This window comes from Lathyrus oleraceus, chromosome 7 (assembly GCF_024323335.1).
Source record: "Lathyrus oleraceus cultivar Zhongwan6 chromosome 7, CAAS_Psat_ZW6_1.0, whole genome shotgun sequence".
NCBI classification, from domain to species: Eukaryota; Viridiplantae; Streptophyta; class Magnoliopsida; order Fabales; family Fabaceae; genus Lathyrus; species Lathyrus oleraceus.
In genome coordinates this window covers 498323638-498330871 of record NC_066585.1, presented here as the reverse complement: position 1 = coordinate 498330871, position 7234 = coordinate 498323638, and the positions used below count along the sequence as shown (strand labels likewise).

The window sequence follows — 7234 nt, the reverse complement described above, 5'->3', positions numbered from 1 at the left end:
ACAAAGTAGGATGCCTTCTCTAATACCAATTGATATTTTGTTAAGCAGATCCTAGATGTTGTACATGATGTCACGACACCAGGGTCATCATATTATCACACCACAAATAATGTTAGGATTTAAATAACAGCACGATAGGAAATAACACAAGTAGTTATTAACCTAGTTCGGTGCAACGTCACCTATATCTGGGGGCTACCAATCCAGGAAGGAAATCCACTATCACAAAATCAGTTTGAAGTTCTTAACAACCTCGAGTTTTATAAACTTCTCACCTAATCTCTACCCATGGATGTTTCTATCTAAGACTCTTCTAGATATGAGACTCATCTCACTTCCCTTCAACCATATAACAACTTATAACAGAAAAATACAATCCACCTTTGCTTAAAAGCTTATGAGGGATTGACAGTTACAACTCAATAAACCAGGTCTAATTCAAGTATCGAGGAGATACTGGAATGGCTCATACAATACAAAGACACGAAACCCTAATTTAGACTATATTCACCACTACTTCGATGCAATCTTAGGTTTAGAAATGATATATACATAGAAGTGGAAAGACACGGGCTTCAGACTTGATTCACAGTAGATCCAAGGAATCTGCACAATCTTCTGCAGATTTGATTTCAATCAGATAGATGTTTCCTAAAATGTTTTGACATATTTACTTCGTAAACAAGTCAAGGCAAAATAATCTTTTGCATTTTATAAAACACTCTACATATTTCGTGAACTAAATATTTAGAGTATCTTTAGATATACCATAAAAGGAAACAAATCTCACAAGATACTAAAATAGGTCACACTCTAATGTTGAACCAACATGTCAAGACATCTTGTTCAACATCTGACAATAATACTTATTTTTCCAAAATGCAGCCAATCACTATATAACAGACCTAACAAAAACTAACACACTAACCTAATGGAGTTTTACACACAGGCCCGTTACACAAACTAACTTAGAGAACAAGCTAACTTAAACATTTGGGCATAACAAACAGGCCCAATTCAATATGCTAACAATCCTAGCATATTTCGGCTGCAGCATGTGAACAGACTTTCGACATGCTAAGGTCATGTCGAATTGTTGAACTCATAAGCTACCATTTGACCATACTAGAGTTCGATCCAATATCTCATAAATTTTGTCATCATAAACGTATGATAAAGACCTGGAAGCATCTGCCATAATTTTCAACATTCAAGAAAATCAAATGCCCAAGATCTAGAAGTGATTGATTTACCTGTCATACAAAAATATTAACAAAAAGAACAGCCAAAAACTCAATAGACAAAACTCTAACGTTTAATTTCAATTAAACAATAGATACCAGTTTAATCACAAAACTGCAACATTATGAGATAAACCAAATACTATTTAGGTTTCAAATAACGAAGAAACCAATTTTAATTCACTTTTGTGCACAACAAAACTCATTGAGAAAATTTGGTCTATAATCTAAGTATTAAATCTGAAATCCTTGAACACTTCAACTATGAACCAAATTATTTGATGAACATAAACAATTTAAATTCTTATGTGGTAAATTGGATCAGAATCCTACCTTCACTTTTTCATTTTGTGCATAAAGCAACTGATCTCGCGGTTGTAGTTGTTGCACTTCTATTTGAGGGCAAGCATATATGCCTCTTTAGGTTTCAGGTCCAACATGAATATGACAACAGTATTATACATGATAATGGTGCATACTCTTTCATAGTTATGGACATGACTATAAAATGCAATGTCTACTTTGTATTTATGCCAAAGACCTTGTAAAATTTCCCTTCCCATGGGTTCTTCAAATGAGCCTTCTATGATATACAAGATTTAGAAGATTAACCAAGGGGGCAATGTGCTGTGAAGATTAACCATGGTTTTTGTTTTCAATCTACCATTGCAAGACAATTCTTAAGGAATTTGTATTGTCTTGATTTTCTCTCCAATCATGTATGTTGTTTGTTATGCATAAACTAAACATTTCATAATACGTTGTATACCTGAGAGAAGAAAAATTTATTTACTAAAGCAGCTTAACATATCATAGTGCATTTAGTTAAACATAACTTACCAGAATTTGGCTATTCTCTCAGAAGGAAAATAGTACATGGTTTTTGTAGGAACTCCACATTCTCCAACATAATCGAGAGTGTTGATGGATGATCTAATATTTTGGAAATCACATTCATCTTCAATTTTTCCAGTCATTATCCAATTCATTTCAAAGAAAACAAATATGTTTGGCCAACATATCATAAATACTTCCTTCTACTATGTTTGACAAAGATATTTTTCCTTATTCACATACTGGTTCTGCGTCATACACATTTGGTTAATTAGAAATGAAGAAAACAATTATAATAATGAAGTATTATGTAACTTAGTTTCAATTAAATGTGACAATAGTATTATACCTGATAAACGAGGCACACTCTTTCATAGGTATGGACATGACCATTAAATGCAATGTCTCTTTTTTACCTATGCCAAAGCCCTTGCTAACTTCCTCTTCCCGTGGACTTTTCAAATGAGCATTCCATGGCATACCAAAAGTAAGAAGATTAACCAATGGGGAAATATGTTGGGAAGATTAACCATAATTGTTGCTTTTGATCTACAGTTGCAAGACAATCCTCACTGACTTTGTATTATTTTGATCCTTCTCTCCAGTCGTGCCCATTGTTTGTTATACAAAAATTAAGCATGCCATAATATGTCGCATACCTACATAATTCAAACTTTTCATCATTCATTGGAACCATATGGTGACAAATTTAACTAAGAGAAGAAAATTCGTATGGTTAGGAAATAGTATACTCGTGAACACAAATACTACATCTGCTACTCTGCAGTGCACACATCAAAATTGATGAAAAAAAGGTTAAAAAGTCTACATATATCAATTGGATTCACTAAATTGCAGGTTTGAATTGAGAGACAAGATAATCAAAAGTATTAAAAATTATTATTATGAAAATCCAAATCACATAAATGCAAGAGTATTAAGAACATTTAGATCACATAAATGCAAGAAAAGGCTATTTTATGATCATCATTTTTTATTTGAATTTTAACCACTAAAAAATAAAAACTTAATGTCCACACTTATCCCTTCAATTCAGTTATTTTAATTTGATTTTGATTTCACTGTTAACTCAAATACTCCATCCATGCTAAATCCATCAAGGCATTATCAAGTACTCCTTAGAAAGTACCAATCTACTCAGAGGCTGCAACAGAAGTCATCGATGAAATAAACTAATGAAACAAATATACAATTTATGTGAACTCCTCTGCAAAATTGAAACAGACACAACTTTTGTGTACTCCTATCTATTTATCCACACCTGTGAGAACTTACAAAATTAATCACAAGTACTCACAAGCTTGGCTATTCAAGAGTTAACCAAATCTCGATAAAACAACTCAACTACTCTTTATTTCTTTAGTTAATTAAACCAAAGATGATAATGGTATTTGATTCAGACTATAGTTTAATGAAAATACATTTTGTCAGACATTTTAGCAACATAATTTTCTTATCAATTGTCAGATTGAGAACTTTCAATAATGATATAAATTGGCCAAAACAATTTGCTTCAAGAATGTTGTGATACATATTATGCTTTGACAGTCAAACATCTACACAAATGTAAGTTGCATTTTTGTAGATTTCGATTTTAACCTACTTCAATAATTTAGAGATAATTAATCTCAAACTTATGAGGAAGCAATAAGAGAAGTTTCTCTCATGTCAAAACCAGGAGCGCTAACAGCTAAGGCAAGGCAAAAACATAAAAAGATTGACAACCAAAATGCTAAACTTTTAATAACTATAAACCACTATAATGGTGTATTGTAGCACAATTGAAAGCAATAAAGAGGTTTAGAATTAGAACCAAAATATAACAAATAGAAATCTTGGATGTACTTTCATGAGAGATGAAAACCATAAAAATAAGTGATGGAAGTCCTTGCAATGTTCATCAAGTCTGACCTAAATTTCTCTTCACTGTCTAGTACATTCTTGCGTAAGATATAAGACAAAATAATGCATATCAGACCCTATTGTAAACAAAACAATAATGCAAATCGTAAAAGGGAAAATAAATACCAGCATCTCCTTTGTGATTCTGTCAACATATTTTAAGATCTAACTCAAAAGCAACATCAAGGGTATGTTTGGATTGATGGAATGAAATAAACTTAAATTTCGTTGTTTGGATTAATTAAAAATGGATGGAATGATGCAGAACCGGATGGAATACATTCCATCCCATTCCATCACTTTTTGTACCCTCCAATTTGGACACAATGATAAAATTGCTCTTTTCCGCCATGAAACACCCAAACAATGGAATGGTATCTTTATTCCATTCCACCCCGCTCCACTCTGCTCCATTCCATTCTGCTTCGTTCATTTTACTGTATCCAAACATGGCCCAAAGGTAATAGTTCATATTATAAAATACATAAAAGGAAAAAATCAAAACAAAACAGAACATACTTTTATGGTTTTTGTTGTTACTATAGAATTAGAGACGAAGGTTGGCATGGTGATGAGTTTCTGCGTTTCCGTTTGGATTTGTGACGGTCGGATAGGAGAAATAGTTGTTGGTCGAAATAAAAATCCAACCAATCTATTAGGAAGGTAGTGAGACGAGGAGTACGAAAATAGCTTTGGTTTTCCATTGGAGGTGGTGGTGGTCATGGATATGGTGGAGAAAGGGGCAGCGATGATGCTAGGGTTTGAGGGGGAAAAGGGGAAAAGAGAGAATATGAAAGAAAGAGAAAAGGTAAAAGATTCAAATGAGAGAGAAAATGCGTGCGTTTATGTTTTGGTGGTGGGAAAGTATTTTGTTTAAGGCATCAAATGAATAATTGACATTTGGCATGCCAATAGAGTTTTCTTTAGATTTTTTGGGGACATTTGTTGATTACTTATTTGCCCAATTGGTACTGTAAATTGAAAAAACTTGGTAGGGCAAATTGGTAAATCATGCAGTATTATTTTGAAGGGTTGATAGTAGATAACCTTATCTTATTTTGATAATACTATGACTGATATAAAATTATTTCTCTTTCATATGAATGTTTTTACAAATTCACGGACCATAGTTTCAGAAGAAGAAGGCAATCATTAAAATCACAAGCGACAAGTTTTAGCATAAACCCTACTAGACTCATGAGTACACGTGAACACTTCTATCGTGTGCCCCTTAAAAATCATTGAAGATTCATCAAAAATCATCACCGTGTTTTTAAAAAAAATTTACAAAATACAATGTTTCATTTCATCATTTTGCATTTGTGTGTTTTATAGAATTGTGTTTCCGTTATTTTGTTTATTTTAATTAGGGCATGGATAGTAAGTTTGAGTGTGTAACACATCATGGGAGATTTAAGGAGCTTATGAAATTAGGTTACAATAACATTGAGAGTGTTTAGAATTGTGACCCAAATTATAGGTCTTACTTTGAATTATTAGGTAGTTTTAAAGACTTAGGGCACCTATTTGTAAAGAGCTTATGGTTCTAAGATACTATGGACAAAATTGAGATGGTACTCTTCAAAGATGATTTAGGTACCAATAGGAAGAAAAATATATTGCACTTATGACTTAGATTGTGCACTTGTATGATGTCCGCCCACTATAACAATCTAAAATAATATAAGAGATTTCACTATCACACCAATCGTTGTTAAATTCAAGTTATAGATGTTATCCACAAATTGTTGAATCCTAAGTGTCACAATTTGACATTTTTCTTTTAGTGGTAGTATAAAAGGACAATAGAATATAAATAATGATGTGAATGGTGATGGTGAGACAAAGTTAAATTATAGAGGTTTGAGTGACAATGAGTGATACAACAGGGATGAAATAGCTAGTGAATGTGACAATGAAGATGAAGACAATATTTCCAAGCCCAATTTTCAAACCTTGAAGCTTCCTAAACAAACTGAAGGTTACAAATGGAAAGTTGGGACATATTTTTGTTCAAAACAAGAATTTCAAGAGGGGATGAGGACTTTATGCAATACATTTTGGTGGAAATTTGAAGTTTAAGAAAAATGACAACAAGAGAATGAGAACTATTTCTAAGGAAGGATGTGCATTGGAGGCTTATTGTGCAAAGTTACTGCAAAAAGAGACATCATTATTGACAACAAATAATTAATAACAATACATGCAGTAGGGTGTATAGGGTTAGGTTACTTAAATCACAATGGTAAGCAATAAGATACTCACAAGTGTGAGAGATAATCCAAACTTAAAGTTGACATATACTATGGAGAAGACTCGACATAAATGAAATGTAATAAACATGATGATGGCGTATGGCGCAAAGTCGCTTGCTAATATTGTGGATGGTTCATTTGGGAAACAATGTACAATGATGTATGATTATAAGCATGAACTATTGAGGTCAAATCCTCATTCAACAGTGAAAAATAACGTCTCGAGCATTCCATGATGGAGAAGAAAGCATATAACATCCTAAGAGGCCACTAAACCCACATGTTGTTATATATATATATATATATATATATATATATATATATATATATATATATATATATATATATATATATATATATATATGTGTGTGTGTGTGTGTGTGTGTTAGTTTTTCAAGGATTTCTTCTATCTTAGATTTCTTCTAAATATCATAAATATTATTGTTCTCGGCCAGCCAATGGCCCAAATTTCTCAGGTACAAATGAATGCAAATCCACTCCACATGACCCAAGATATAAAAGTCACCTCACGTGAAATGTAAGATACAGTTTTCTGATCTCCACTTTTTACTACACTTATCTTGAATATTGAATGGCTTGGTCATTGGAATGGTAACCTTGTAGGTCCACCCCGCTCCAACGTATCGGAGATCAGCATCATCGATTCAAGATTCCACATCACCTGTTTACACCTAATTTTGGTTCCAAAACAGAACAATGGCGTCACCTTTGAGGATTAATTTCTTATTCCTGTTAAATTCTACGAGTAGATTATCTTCGATCCAAAATCAGATCTCTATCCGAAGCAGAGGGAATAGAAGCGGTAACTCATTTATTTATGTCTAGGAGATCCGTTCAATCCCATGATTCATTTCTCCACCAATTATCACTGATCGAGGAGATCATTGGTGCAATAACATCCAATATTTGTCGGTCATCAGAGTTCCTTTTACTAACTACAAATACTATCATTTAGCAAAG

The 7234-nt window shown here is 32.8% G+C and overlaps 1 long non-coding RNA gene across 1 annotated transcript; it reads right to left on the bottom strand.

The window, feature by feature from the left end:
- Nucleotides 1-1343: 1343 nt before the first annotated feature.
- Nucleotides 1344-4794, bottom strand: LOC127105625 (uncharacterized). The gene is made up of 3 exons (XR_007795058.1): nucleotides 2425-4794; nucleotides 2082-2323; nucleotides 1344-2010 (listed from the first exon to the last, which is right to left on the bottom strand). It is a non-coding gene; the product is annotated as an uncharacterized LOC127105625 (long non-coding RNA).
- Nucleotides 4795-7234: the final 2440 nt, after the last annotated feature.